Source organism: Hyla sarda, chromosome 1 (assembly GCF_029499605.1).
Source record: "Hyla sarda isolate aHylSar1 chromosome 1, aHylSar1.hap1, whole genome shotgun sequence".
NCBI classification, from domain to species: Eukaryota; Metazoa; Chordata; class Amphibia; order Anura; family Hylidae; genus Hyla; species Hyla sarda.
Genome location: NC_079189.1, coordinates 275,030,659 through 275,045,713, shown reverse-complemented (window position 1 = coordinate 275,045,713; position 15,055 = coordinate 275,030,659). Strand labels below are relative to the sequence as shown.

Sequence of the window (15,055 nt, the reverse complement as noted above, 5' to 3'; positions counted from 1 at the left end):
AGGCGCGTTAAGCTTAGGATGGCCGTCGACAGCTTCACACCTTGTATACTGTGGATTTAAGCATCAATAAATCCTTTTCGAAATCGGAGCGGAAGGCGGCTACAGAGCAAAATGTCAACGGCACCCGGGATTCCCAGCCAGTCTCCCATGCCAGTACTTACCGGGCCCTAAGCTGGGTAGCAGTCTGCGATCTGACAAGAGCAGGCGTGTTCAGCTTAGGATGGTCATTGACAGCTTCATGCTTTTTATACTGTGCATTTAAACATCAATAAATCCTTTTCGGAATCGGAACGGAAGGCGGCAACAGAGCAAAATGTCAACTGCACCCGGGATTCCCAGCCAGTCTCCCATGCCGGTACTTACTGGGCCCTAAGCTGCGTAGCAGTCTGCGATCTGACGAGAGCAGGCGCGTTCAGCTTAGGATGGCCGTTGACATCTTCGTGCATTGTAAATTGTGGATTTAAGCATCAATAAATATTTTTATTAATCGGAGTGGAAGGCGGCAACAGAGCAAAATGTCAATGGCACCTTGGATTGCCAGCCAGTCTCCCACGCCGGTATCTGCCGGGCAGCAGTCTGCGATCGGAGGAGAGCAGACACGTTCAGCTTAGGATGGCCGTTGACAGCTTCACACCCTGTATATTGTGGATTTAAGCATCAATAAATCCTTTTCCGAATCGGAGCGGAAGGCGGCAACAGATTAAAATGTCAACTGCACCCGGGATTCTAGCCAGTCTACCATGCTGGTACTTACCAGGCCCTAAGCTAGGTAGCAGTCTGCGATCTGATGAGAGCAGGCGCGTTCAGCTTAGGATGGCCGTTGACAGCTTCACACTTTGTATACTGTGGACTTAAGCATCAATAAATAATTTTCGGAATCGGAGCAGAAATAGAGCAAAATGTCAACTGCACCCGGGATTCCCAGCCAGTCTCCCATGCTGGTACTTACCAGGCTCGAAGCTGGGTAGCAGTCTGCGACATGACGAGAACAGACACATTCAGCTTAGGATGGCCGTAGACATTTTCACACCCTGTATTCTGTGGATTTAAGCATCAATAAACCCTTTACGGAATCGGAGCTTAAGGCGGCAACAGAGCAAAATGTCAACAACACCTGGGATTCCCAGTCAGTCTCCCATGCTGGTACTTACCGGGCCCTAAGCTGGGTAGCAGTCTGCGATCTGACGAGAGCAAGCGCAATCAGCTTAGGTTGGCCATTGACATCTTCTCGTCCTTTATATTGTGCATTTAAGCATCAATAAATCCTTTTCGGAATCGGAACGAAAGGCGGCAACAGAGCAAAATGTCAACGGCAGCCGGGATTCCCAGCCAGTGTCCCATGCCGGTACTTACCGGGCCCTAAGATCTGTACCAGTCTGCGATCTGACGAGAGCAGGCGCGTTCAGCTTAGGATGGCCGTTGACATCTTCACGCCTTGTATATTGTGGATTTAAGCATCAATAAATTATTTTCGGAATCGGAGCGGAAGGCAGCAATAGAGCAAAATGTCAACAGCAACCGGAATGCCCAGCCAGTCTCCCATGCCAGTACTTACCGGGCCCTAAGCTGGGTAGCAGTCTGCGATCTGACGAGAGCAGGCGCGTTCAGCTTAGGATGGCCATTGACAGCTTCATGCTTTTTATACTGTGCATTTAAGCATCAATAAATCCTTTTCGGAATCGAAACGGAAGGCGGCAACAGAGCAAAATGTCAACTGCACCCGGGATTCCCAGCCAGTCTCCCATGCCGGTACTTACTGGGCAGCAGTCTGCGATCTGACGAGAGCAGGCGCGTTCAGCTTAGGATGGCCGTTGACAGCTTCACACTTTGTATACTGTGGATTTAAGCATCAATAAAAAAAATTCGGAATCGGAGCAGAAACAGAGCAAAATGTCAACTGCACCCGGGATTCCCAGCCAGTCTCCCATGCTGGTACTTACCAGGCCCGAAGCTGGGTAGCAGTCTGCGATCTGACGAGAACAGACACATTCAGCTTAGGATGGCCGTAGACATCTTCACACTCTGTATACTGTGGATTTAAGCATCAATAAATCATTTACACCTGGGATTCCCAGTCAGTCTCCCATGCTGGTACTTACCGGGCCCTAAGCTGGGTAGCAGTCTGCGATCTGACGAGAGCAGGCGCATTCAGCTTAGGTTGGCCGTTGACGTCTTCTCGTCCTTTATACTGTGCATTTAAGCATCAATAAATCCTTTTCGGAATCGGAACGGAAGGCGGCAACAGAGCAAAATGTCAACGGCAGCCGGGATTCCCAGCCAGTGTCCCATGCCGGTACTTACCGGGCCCTAAGATCTGTACCAGTCTGCGATCTGACGAGAGCAGGCGCGTTAAGCTTAGGATGGCCGTCGACAGCTTCACACCTTGTATACTGTGGATTTAGACATCAATAAATTATTTTCGGAATCGGAGCGGAAGGCAGCAATAGAGCAAAATGTCAACCGGGATTCCCAGCCAGTCTCCCATGCCAGTACTTACCGGGCCCTAAGCTGGGTAGCAGTCTGCGATCTGACGAGAGCAGGCGCTTTCAGCTTAGGATGGCCGTTGACAGCTTCATGCTTTTTATACTGTGCATTTAAGCATCAATAAATCCTTTTCGGAATCGGAACGGAAGGCGGCAACAGAGCAAAATGTCAACTGCACCCGGGATTCCCAGCCAGTCTCCCATGCCGGTACTTACTGGGCCCTAAGCTGGGTAGCAGTCTGCGATCTGACGAGAGCAGGCGCGTTCAGTTTAGGATGGCCGTTGACGTCTTCACGCCTTGTATATTGTGGATTTAAGCATCAATAAATATTTTTTTAAACGGAGAGGAAGGCGGCAACAGAGCAAAATGTCAATGGCACCTTGGATTGCCAGCCAGTCTCCCATGCCGGTAACTGTCGGGCAGCAGTCTGCGATCTGAGGAGAACAGGCACGTTCAGGCTTAGGATGGCCGTTGACAGCTTCACACCCTGTATATTGTGGATTTAAGCATCAATAAATCCTTTTCCGAATCGGAGCGGAAGGCGGCAACAGATTAAAATGTCAACTGCACCCGGGATTCCCAGCCAGTCTCCCATGCTGGTACTTACCAGGCCCTAAGCTGGGTAGCAGTCTGCGATCTGACGAGAGCAGGCGCGTTCAGCTTAGGATGGCCGTTGACAGCTTCACACTTTGTATACTGTGGATTTAAGCATCAATAAATAATTTTCGGAATCGGAGCAGAAACAGAGCTAAATGTCAACTGCACCCGGGATTCCCAGCCAGTCTCCCATGCTGGTACTTAACAGGCCCGAAGCTGGGTAGCAGTCTGCGATCTGACGAGAACTGACACATTCAGCTTAGGATGGCCGTAGACATTTTCACACCCTGTATACTGTGGATTTAAGCATCAATAAATCCTTTACGGGATCGGAGCGGAAGGCGGCAACAGAGCAAAATGTCAACGACACCTGGGATTCCCAGTCAGTCTCCCATGCTGGTACTTACCGGGCCCTAAGCTGGGTAGCAGTCTGCGATCTGACGAGAGCAGGCGCGATCAGCTTAGGTTGGCCGTTGACATCTTCTCGTCCTTTATACTGTGCATTTAAGCATCAATAAATCCTTTTCGGAATCGGAACGGAAGGCGGCAACAGAGCAAAATGTCAACGGCAGCCGGGATTCCCAGCCAGTGTCCCATGCCGGTACTTACCGGGCACTAAGATCTGTACCAGTCTGCGATCTGACGAGAGCAGGCACGTTAAGCTTAGGATGGCCGTCGACAGCTTCACACCTTGTATACTGTGGATTTAAGCATCAATAAATTATTTTCGGAATCGGAGCGGAAGGCAGCAATAGAGCAAAATGTCAACGGCAACCGGGATTCCCAGCCAGTCTCCCATGCCAGTACTTACCGGGCCCTAAGCTGGGTAGCAGTCTGCGATCTGACGAGAGCAGGCGCGTTCAGCTTAGGATGGCCATTGACAGCTTCATGCTTTTTATACTGTGCATTTAAGCATCAATAAATCCTTTTCGGAATCGGAATCGGAACGGAAGGCGGCAACAGAGCAAAATGTCAACTGCACCCGGGATTCCCAGCCAGTCTCCCATGCCGGTACTTACTGGGCCCTAAGCTGGGTAACAGTCTGCGATCTGACGAGAGCAGGCGCGTTCAGCTTAGGATGGCCGTTGACAGCTTCACACCCTTTATACTGTGCATTTAAGCATCAATAAATCCTTTTCCGAATCGGAGCGGAAGGCGGCAACAGATTAAAATGTCAACTGCACCTGGGATTCCCAGCCAGTCTCCCATGCTGGTACTTACCAGGCCCTAAGCTGGGTAGCAGTCTGCGATCTGACGAGAGCAGGCGCGTTCAGCATAGGATGGCCGTTGACAGCTTCACACTTTGTATACTGTGCATTTAAGCATCAATAAATCCTTTTCGGAATCGGAACGGAAGGCGGCAACAGAGCAAAATGTCAACGGCAGCCGGGATTCCCAACCAGTCTCCCATGCCGGTACTTACTGGGCCCTAAGCTGGGTAGCAGTCTGCAATCTGACGAGAGCAGGCGCGTTCAGCTTAGGATGGCCGTTGACATCTTCACGCATTGTATAATGTGGATTTAAGCATCAATAGATATTTTTATTAATCGGAGAGGAAGGCGGCAACAGAGCAAAATGTCAATGGCACCTTGCATTGCCAGCCAGTCTCCCACGCCGGTATCTGCCGGGCAGCAGTCTGCGATCTGAGGAGAGCAGACACGTTCAGCTTAGGATGGCCGTTGACAGCTTCACACCCTGTATATTGTGGATTTAAGCATCAATAAATCCTTTTCCGAATCGGAGCGGAAGGCGGCAACAGATTAAAATGTCAACTGCACCTGGGATTCCAGCCAGTCTACCATGCTGGTACTTACCAGGCCCTAAGCTGGGTAGCAGTCTGCGATCTGACGAGAGCAGGCGCGTTCAGCTTAGGATGGCCGTTGACAGCTTCACACTTTGTATACTGTGGATTTAAGCATCAATAAATAATTTTCGGAATCGGAGCAGAAACAGAGCAAAATGTCAACTGCACCCGGGATTCCCAGCCAGTCTACCATGCTGGTACTTACCAGGCCCTAAGCTGGGTAGCAGTCTGCGATCTGACGAGAACAGACACATTCAGCTTAGGATGGCCGTAGACATCTTCACACCCTGTATACTGTGGATTTAAGCATCAATAAATCCTTTTCCGAATCGGAGCGGAAGGCGGCAACAGATTAAAATGTCAACTGCACCCGGGATTCCCAGCCAGTCTCCCATGCTAGTATTTACCAGGCCCTAAGCTGGGTAGCAGTCTGCGATCTGACGAGAGCAGGCGCGTTCAGCATAGGATGGCCGTTGACAGCTTCACACTTTGTATACTGTGCATTTAAGCATCAATAAATCCTTTTCGGAATCGGAACGGAAGGCGGCAACAGAGCAAAATGTCATCGGCAACCGGGATTCCCAGCCAGTGTCCCATGCCAGTACTTACCGGGCCCTAAGATCTGTACCAGTCTGCGATCTGACGAGAGCAGGCGCGTTAAGCTTAGGATGGCCATTGACAGCTTCATGATTTTTATACTGTGCATTTAAGCATCAATAAATCCTTTTCGGAATCGGAACGGAAGGCGGCAACAGAGCAAAATGTCAACTGCACCCTGGATTCCTAGCCAGTGTCCCATGCCGGTACTTACTGGGCCCTAAGCTGGGTAGCAGTCTGTGATCTGACGAGAGCAGGCGCGTTCAGCTTAGGATGGCCGTTGACATCTTTACGCCTTATATATTGTGGATTTAAGCATCAATAAATATTTTTATTAATCGGAGAAGAAGGCGGCAACAGAGCAAAATGTCAATGGCACCTTGGATTGCCAGCCAGTCTCCCATGCCGGTATCTGCCGGGCAGCAGTCTGCGATCTGAGGAGAGCAGGCACGTTCAGGCTTAGGATGGCCGTTGACAGCTTCACACCCTGTATATTGTGGATTTAAGCATCAATAAATCCTTTTCCGAATCGGAGCGGAAGGCGGCAACAGATTAAAATGTCAACTGCACCTGGGATTCCCAGCCAGTCTCCCATGCTGGTACTTACCAGGCCCTAAGCTGGGTAGCAGTCTGCGATCTGATGAGAGCAGGCGCGTTCAGCTTAGGATGGCCGTTGACAGCTTCACACTTTGTATACTGTGCATTTAAGCATCAATAAATCCTTTTCGGAATCGGAACGGAAGGCGGCAACAGAGCAAAATGTCAACGGCAGCCGGGATTCCCAGCCAGTGTCCCATGCCGGTACTTACCGGGCCCTAAGATCTGTACCAGTCTGCGATCTGACGAAAGCAGGCGCGTTAAGCTTAGGATGGCCGTCGACAGCTTCACACCTTGTATACTGTGGATTTAAGCATCAATAAATTCTTTTCGGAATCGGAGCGGAAGGCAGCAATAGAGCAAAATGTCAACGGCACCCGGGATTCCCAGCCAGTCTCCCATGCCAGTACTTACCGGGCCCTAAGCTGGGTAGCAGTCTGCGATCTGACGAGAGCAGGTGCGTTCAGCTTAGGATGGCCATTAACAGCTTTATGAATTTTATACTGTGCATTTAAGCATCAATAAATCCTTTTCGGAATCGGAGAGGAAGGCGGCAACAGAGCAAAATGTCAATAGCACCTTGGATTGCCAGCCAGTCTCCCATGCCTGTTCTTGCCGGGCAGCAGTCTGTGATCTGACAAGAACAGGCACATTCAGCTTAGGATAGCCGTAGACGGCTTTACACCCTGTATACTGTGGATTTAAGCATCAATAAATCCTTTTCGAAATCGGAGCGGAAGGCGGCTAAAGAGCAAAATGTCAACAACACCTGGGATTCCCAGCCAGTCTCCCATGCTGGTACTTACCGGGCCCTAAGCTGGGAAGCAGTCTGCGATCTGACGAGAGCACGTTTGTTCAGCTTAGGATGGCCGTTGACAGCTTCATGCCCTTTATACTGTGCATTTAAGCATCAACAAATCCTTTTCGGAATCGGAACGGAAGGTGGCAGCAGAGCAAAATGTCAACTGCACCCGGGATTCCCAGCCAGTCTCCCATGCCGGTACTTACTGGGCCCTAAGCTGGGTAGCAGTCTGCGATCTGACATGAGCAGGCGCGTTCAGCTTAGGATGGCCGTTGACATCTTCACGCCTTGTATATTGTGGATTTAAGCATCAATAAATATTTTTATTAATCGGAGAGGATGGCGGCAACAGAGCAAAATGTCAATGGCACCTTGGATTGCCAGCCAGTCTCCCATGCAGGTAACTGCCGGGCAGCAGCCTGCAATCTGAGGAAAGCAGGCACGTTCAGGCTTAGGATGGCCGTTGACAGCTTCACACCCTGTATATTGTGGATTTAAGCATCAATAAATCCTTTTCCGAATCGGAGAGGAAGGCGGCAACAGATTAAAATGTCAACTGCACCCGGGATTCCCAGCCAGTCTCCCATGCTGGTACTTACCAGGCCCTAAGCTGGGTAGCAGTCTGCGCTCTGACGAGAGCAGGCGCGTTCAGCTTAGGATGGCCGTTGACAGCTTCACACTTTGTATACTGTGGATTTAAGCATCAATAAATAATTTTCGGAATCGGAGCAGAAACAGAGCAAAATGTCAACTGCACCCGGGATTCCCAGCCAGTCTCCCATGCTGGTACTTACCAGGCCCGAAGCTGGGTAGCAGTCTGCGATCTGACGAGAACAGGCGCATTCAGCTTAGGATGGCCGTAGACATCTTCACACCCTGTACACTGTGGATTTAAGCATCAATAAATCCTTTTCGGAATCGGAGCGGAAGGCGGCAACAGAGCAAAATGTCAACGACACCTGGGATTCCCAGCCAGTCTCCCATGCTGGTACTTACCGGGCCCTAAGCTGGGTAGCAGTCTCCAATCTGACGAGAGCAGGCGCGTTCAGCTTAGGGTGGCCGTGGACAGCTTCATGCCCTTTATACTGTGCATTTAAGCATCAATAAATCCTTTTCCGAATCGGAGCGGAAGGAGGCAACAGAGCAAAATGTCAACTGCACCCTGGATTCCTAGCCAGTCTCCCATGCCGGTACTTACTGGGCCCTAAGCTGGGTAGCAGTCTGTGATCTGACGAGAGCAGGCGCGTTCAGCTTAGGATGGCCGATGACTTCTTTACGCCTTGTATATTGTGGATTTAAGCATCAATAAATATTTTTATTAATCGGAGAAGAAGGCGGCAACAGAGCAAAATTTCAATGGCACCTTGGATTGCCAGCCAGTCTCCCATGCCGGTATCTGCCGGGCAGCAGTCTGCGATCTGAGGAGAGCAGGCACATTCAGGCTTAGGATGGCCGTTGACAGCTTCACACCCTGTATATTGTGCATTTAAGCATCAATAAATCCTTTTCGGAATCGGAACGGAAGGCGGCAACAGAGCAAAATGTCAACGGCAGCCGGGATTCCCAGCCAGTGTCCCATGCCGGTACTTACCGGGCCCTAAGATCTGTACCAGTCTGCGATCTGACGAAAGCAGGCGCGTTAAGCTTAGGATGGCCGTCGACAGCTTCACACCTTGTATACTGTGGATTTAAGCATCAATAAATTCTTTTCGGAATCGGAGCGGAAGGCAGCAATAGAGCAAAATGTCAACGGCACCCGGGATTCCCAGCCAGTCTCCCATGCCAGTACTTACCGGGCCCTAAGCAGGGTAGCAGCCTGCGATCTGACGAGAGCAGGTGCGTTCAGCTTAGGATGGCCATTGACAGCTTCATGAATTTTATACTGTGCATTTAAGCATCAATTAATCCTTTTCGGAATCAGAGAGGAAGGCGGCAACAGAGCAAAATGTCAATAGCACCTTGGATTGCCAGCCAGTCTCCCATGCCCGTTCTTGCCGGGCAGCAGTCTGCGATCTGACAAGAACAGGCACATTCAGCTTAGGATAGCCGTGGACGGCTTCACACCCTGTATACTGTGGATTTAAGCATCAATAAAACCTTTTCGGAATCGGAGCGGAAGGCAGCTAAAGAGCAAAATGTCAACAACACCTGGGATTCCCAGCCAGTCTCCCATGCTGGTACTTACCGGGCCCTAAGCTAGGTAGCAGTCTGCGATCTGACGAGAGCAGGTGCGTTCAGCTTAGGATGGCCGTTGACAGCTTCACGCCCTTTATACTGTGCATTTAAGCATCAATAAATTATTTTCGGAATCAGAACGGAAGGTGGCAACAGAGCAAAATGTCAACTGCACCCGGGATTCCCAGCCAGTCTCCCATGCCGGTACTTACTGGGCCCTAAGCTGGGTAGCAGTCTGCGATCTGACAAGAGCAGGCGCGTTCAGCTTAGGATGGCCGTTGACATCTTCACGCCTTGTATATTGTGGATTTAAGCATCAATAAATATTTTCATTAATCGGAGAGGATGGCGGCAACAGAGCAAAATGTCAATGGCACCTTGGATTGCCAGCCAGTCTCCCATGCCGGTAACTGCCGGGCAGCAGTCTGCGATCTGAGGAGAGCAGGCACGTCCAGGCTTAGGATGGCCATTGACAGCTTCACACCCTGTATATTGTGGATTTAAGCATCAATAAATCCTTTTCGGAATCGGAGCGGAAGGCGGCTAAAGAGCAAAATGTCAACAACACCTGGGATTCCCAGCCAGTCTCCCATGCTGGTACTTACCGGGCCCTAAGCTTGGTAGCAGTCTGCGATCTGACGAGAGCAGGCGCGTTCAGCTTAGGATGGCCGTTGACAGCTTCACGCCCTTTATACTGTGCATTTAAGCATCAATAAATCCTTTTCGGAATCGGAACGGAAGGTGGCAACAGAGCAAAATGTCAACTGCACCCGGGATTCCCAGCCAGTCTCCCATGCTGGTACTTACTGGGCCCTAAGCTGGGTAGCAGTCTGCGATCTGACGAGAGCAGGCGCGTTCAGCTTAGGATGGCCGGTGACATCTTCACGCCTTGTATATTGTGGATTTAAGCATCAATAAATATTTTTATTAATCGGAGAGGATGGCGGCAACAGAGCAAAATGTCAATGGCACCTTGGATTGCCAGCCAGTCTCCCATGCCGGTAACTGCCGGGCAGCAGCCTGCAATCTGAGGAGAGCAGGCACGTTCAGGCTTAGGATGGCCGTTGACAGCTTCACACCCTGTATATTGTGGATTTAAGCATCAATAAATCCTTTTCCGAATCGGAGAGGAAGGCGGCAACAGATTAAAATGTCAACTGCACCCGGGATTCCCAGCCAGTCTCCCATGCTGGTACTTACCAGGCCCTAAGCTGGGTAGCAGTCTGCGCATTGACGAGAGCAGGCGCGTTCAGCTTAGGATGGCCGTTGACAGCTTCACACTTTGTATACTGTGGATTTAAGCATCAATAAATAATTTTCGGAATCGGAGCAGAAACAGAGCAAAACGTCAACTGCACCCGGGATTCCCAGCCAGTCTCCCATGCTGGTACTTACCAGGCCCGAAGCTGGGTAGCAGTCTGCGATCTGACAAGAACAGGCGCATTCAGCTTAGGATGGCCGTAGACATCTTCACACCTTGTACACTGTGGATTTAAGCATCAATAAATCCTTTTCGGAATTGGAGCGGAAGGCGGCAACAGAGCAAAATGTCAACGACACCTGGGATTCCCAGCCAGTCTCCCATGCTGGTACTTACCGGGCCCTAAGCTGGGTAGCAGTCTCCAATCTGACGAGAGCAGGCGCGTTCAGCTTAGGGTGGCCGTTGACAGCTTCATGCCCTTTATACTGTGCATTTAAGCATCAATAAATCCTTTTCCGAATCGGAGCGGAAGGAGGCAACAGAGCAAAATGTCAACGGCAGCCGGGATTCCTAGCCAGTCTCCCATGCCGGTACTTACTGGGCACTAAGCTGGGTAGCAGTCTGTGATCTGACGAGAGCAGGCGCGTTCAGCTTAGGATGGCCGATGACTTCTTTACGCCTTGTATATTGTGGATTTAAGCATCAATAAATATTTTTATTAATCGGAGAAGAAGGCGGCAACAGAGCAAAATTTCAATGGCACCTTGGATTGCCAGCCAGTCTCCCATGCCGGTATCTGCCGGGCAGCAGTCTGCGATCTGAGGAGAGCAGGCACATTCAGGCTTAGGATGGCCGTTGACAGCTTCACACCCTGTATATTGTGCATTTAAGCATCAATAAATCCTTTTCGGAATCGGAATGGAAGGCGGCAACAGAGCAAAATGTCAACGGCAGCCGGGATTCCCAGCCAGTGTCCCATGCCGGTACTTACCGGGCCCTAAGATCTGTACCAGTCTGCGATCTGACGAAAGCAGGCGCGTTAAGCTTAGGATGGCCGTCGACAGCTTCACACCTTGTATACTGTGGATTTAAGCATCAATAAATTCTTTTCGGAATCGGAGCGGAAGGCAGCAATAGAGCAAAATGTCAACGGCACCCGGGATTCCCAGCCAGTCTCCCATGCCAGTACTTACCGGGCCCTAAGCTGGGTAGCAGCCTGCGAACTGACGAGAGCAGGTGCGTTCAGCTTAGGATGGCCATTGACAGCTTCATGAATTTTATACTGTGCATTTAAGCATCAATTAATCCTTTTCGGAATCAGAGAGGAAGGCGGCAACAGAGCAAAATGTCAATAGCACGTTGGATTGCCAGCCAGTCTCCCATGCCCGTTCTTGCCGGGCAGCAGTCTGCGATCTGACAAGAACAGGCACATTCAGCTTAGGATAGCCGTGGACGGCTTCACACCCTGTATACTGTGGATTTAAGCATCAATAAAACCTTTTCGGAATCGGAGCGGAAGGCGGCTAAAGAGCAAAATGGCAACAACACCTGGGATTCCCAGCCAGTCTCCCATGTTGGTACTTACCGGGCCCTAAGCTGGGTAGCAGTCTGCGATCTGACGAGAGCAGGCGCGTTCAGCTTAGGATGGCCGTTGACAGCTTCACGCCCTTTATACTGTGCATTTAAGCATCAATAAATTCTTTTCGGAATCAGAACGGAAGGTGGCAACAGAGCAAAATGTCAACTGCACCCGGGATTCGCAGCCAGTCTCCCATGCCGGTACTTACTGGGCACTAAGCTGGGTAGCAGTCTGCGATCTGACAAGAGCAGGCGCGTTCAGCTTAGGATGGCCGTTGACATCTTCACGCCTTGTATATTGTGGATTTAAGCATCAATAAATATTTTTATTAATCGGAGAGGATGGCGGCAACAGAGCAAAATGTCAATGGCACCTTGGATTGCCAGCCAGCCTCCCATGCCGGTAACTGCCGGGCAGCAGTCTGCGATCTGAGGAGAGCAGGCACGTTCAGGCTTAGGATGGCCGTTGACAGCTTCACACCCTGTATATTGTGGATTTAAGCATCAATAAATCCTTTTCGGAATCGGAGCGGAAGGCGGCTAAAGAGCAAAATGTCAACAACACCTGGGATTCCCAGCCAGTCTCCCATGCTGGTACTTACCGGGCCCTAAGCTTGGTAGCAGTCTGCGATCTGACGAGAGCAGGCGCGTTCAGCTTAGGATGGCCGTTGACAGCTTCACGCCCTTTATACTGTGCATTTAAGCATCAATAAATTCTTTTCGGAATCGGAACGGAAGGTGGCAACAGAGCAAAATGTCAACTGCACCCGGGATTCCCAGCCAGTCTCCCATGCTGGTACTTACCAGGCCTATGCTTGGTAGCAGTCTGCGATCTGACGAGAGCAGGCGCGTTCAGCTTAGGCTGGCCGGTGACATCTTCACGCCTTGTATACTGTGGATTTAAGCATCAATAAATAATTTTCGGAATCGGAGCAGAAACAGAGCAAAATGTCAACTGCACCTGGGATTCCCAGCCAGTCTCCCATGCTCATACTTACCAGGCCCGAAGCTGGGTAGCAGTCTGCGATCTGACGAGAACAGGCGCATTCAGCTTAGGATGGCCGTAGACATCTTCACACCCTGTATACTTTGGATTTAAGCATCAATAAATACTTTTCGGAATCGGAACGGAAGGCGGCAACAGAGCAAAATGTCAACGACACCTGGGATTCCCAGCCAGTCTCCCATGCTGGTACTTACCGGGCCCTAAGCTAGGTAGCAGTCTGCAATCTGACGAAGAGCAGGCGCGTTCAGCTTGGGATGGCCGTTGACAGCTTCTTGCCCTTTATACTGTGCATTTAAGCATCAATAAATCATTTTCGGAATCGGAACGGAAGGCGGCAACAGAGCAAAATGTCAACGGCAGCCGGGATTCCCAGCCAGTGTCCCATGCCGGTACTTACCGGGCCCTAAGATCTGTACCAGTCTGCGATCTGACGAGAGCAGGCGATATAAGCTTAGGATGGCCGTCGACAGCTTCACACCTTGTATACTGTGGATTTAAGCATCAATAAATTCTTTTCGGAATCGGAGCGGAAGGCAGCAATAGAGCAAAATGTCAACGGCACCCGGGATTCCCAGCCAGTCTCTTATGCCAGTACTTACCGGGCCCTAAGCTGGGTAGCAGTCTGCGATCTGATGAGAGCAGGCGCGTTCAGCTTAGGATGGCCGTTGACAGCTTCATGCTTTTTATACTGAGCATTTAAACATCAATAAATCCTTTTCGGATTTGGAACGGAAGGCGGCAACAGAGCAAAATGTCAACGGCACCCGGGATTCCCAGCCAGTCTCTTATGCCAGTACTTACCGGGCCCTAAGCTGGGTAGCAGTCTGCGATCTGACGAGAGCAGGCGCGTTCAGCTTAGGATGGCCGTTGACATCTTCACGCCTTATATACTGTGGATTTAAGCATCAATAAATATTTTTTTTAATCGGAGAGGAAGGCGGCAACAGAGCAAAATGTCAATAGCGCCTGGATTGCAGCCAGTCTCCCATGCCCGTACTTGCCGGGCAGCAGTCTGCGATCTGACAAGAACAGGCGCATTCAGCTAAGAATAGCCGTAGACGGCTTCACACCCAGTATACTGTAGATTTAAGCATCAATAAATCATTTTCGGAATCGGAGCGTAAGGCGGCAACAGAGCAAAATGTCAACGACACCTGGGATTCCCAGCCAGTCTCCCATGCTGGTACTTACCGGGCCCTAAGCTGGGTAGCAGTCTGCGATCTGACGAGAGCAGGCGCGTTCAGCTTAGGATGGCCGTTGACAGCTTCACGCTTTGTATACTGTGGATTTAAGCATCAATAAATAATTTTCGGAATCGGAGCAGAAACAGAGCAAAATGTCAACTGCACCCGGATTCCCAGCCAGTCTCCCATGCTGGTACTTACCAGGCCCGAAGCTTGGTAGCAGTCTGCGATCTGACGAGAACAGGCGCATTCAGCTTAGGATGGCCGTAGACATCTTCACACCCTGCATACTGTGGATTTAAGCATCAGTAAATCCTTTTCGGAATCGGCGCGGAAGGCGGCAACAGAGCAAAATGTCAACGACACCTGGGATTCCCAGCCATTCTCCCATACTGGTACTTATCGGGCCCTAAGCTGGGTAGCAGTCTGCGATCTGATGAGAGCAGGCGCGTTCAGCTTAGGATGGCCGTTGACAGCTTCTTGCCCTTTATACTGTGCATTTAAGCATTAATAAATCCTTTTCGGAATCGGAACGGAAGGCGGCAACAGAGCAAAATGTCAACGGCAGCCGGGATTCCCAGCCAGTGTCCCATGCCGGTACTTACCGGGCCCTAAGATCTGTACCAGTCTGCGATCTGACGAGATCAGGCGCGTTAAGCTTAGGATGGCCGTCGACAGCTTCACACCTTGTATACTGTGGATTTAAGCATCAATAAATTATTTTCGGAATCGGAGCGGAAGGCAGCAAAAGAGCAATACGTCAACGGCACCCGGGATTCCCAGCCAGTCTCCCGTGCCAGTACCTACCGGGCCCTAAGCTGGGTAGCAGTCTGCGATCTGACGAGAGCAGGCGCGTTCAGCTTAGGATGGCCATTGACAGCTTTATGCTTTTTATACTGTGCATTTAAGCATCAATAAATCCTTTTCGGAATCGGAAAGAAAGGTGGCAACAGAGCAAAATGTCAATAGCACCTTGGATTGCCAGCCAGTCTCCCATGCCCGTACTTGCCGGGCAGCAGTCTGCGATCTG

The 15,055-nt window shown here is 50.6% G+C and overlaps 11 pseudogenes; all 11 read right to left on the bottom strand.

Annotated features, from left to right (window-relative positions):
* Window positions 1-3,042: 3,042 nt before the first annotated feature.
* Window positions 3,043-3,162, bottom strand: LOC130351813 (5S ribosomal RNA; annotated as a pseudogene).
* A 277-nt stretch (window positions 3,163-3,439) lies between these two features.
* LOC130352688 (5S ribosomal RNA) lies at window positions 3,440-3,559 on the bottom strand (annotated as a pseudogene).
* Window positions 3,560-3,843: 284 nt separating this feature from the next.
* Window positions 3,844-3,963, bottom strand: LOC130324960 (5S ribosomal RNA; annotated as a pseudogene).
* A 2,077-nt stretch (window positions 3,964-6,040) lies between these two features.
* Window positions 6,041-6,160, bottom strand: LOC130321798 (5S ribosomal RNA; annotated as a pseudogene).
* A 284-nt stretch (window positions 6,161-6,444) lies between these two features.
* Window positions 6,445-6,564, bottom strand: LOC130353155 (5S ribosomal RNA; annotated as a pseudogene).
* A 2,061-nt stretch (window positions 6,565-8,625) lies between these two features.
* Window positions 8,626-8,745, bottom strand: LOC130352219 (5S ribosomal RNA; annotated as a pseudogene).
* Window positions 8,746-9,017: 272 nt separating this feature from the next.
* LOC130326812 (5S ribosomal RNA) lies at window positions 9,018-9,137 on the bottom strand (annotated as a pseudogene).
* A 2,264-nt stretch (window positions 9,138-11,401) lies between these two features.
* On the bottom strand, window positions 11,402-11,521 carry LOC130352951 (5S ribosomal RNA; annotated as a pseudogene).
* Window positions 11,522-13,391: 1,870 nt separating this feature from the next.
* On the bottom strand, window positions 13,392-13,511 carry LOC130323675 (5S ribosomal RNA; annotated as a pseudogene).
* An 82-nt stretch (window positions 13,512-13,593) lies between these two features.
* Window positions 13,594-13,713, bottom strand: LOC130334194 (5S ribosomal RNA; annotated as a pseudogene).
* A 270-nt stretch (window positions 13,714-13,983) lies between these two features.
* Window positions 13,984-14,103, bottom strand: LOC130314611 (5S ribosomal RNA; annotated as a pseudogene).
* Between the last annotated feature and the right edge of the window lie 952 nt (window positions 14,104-15,055).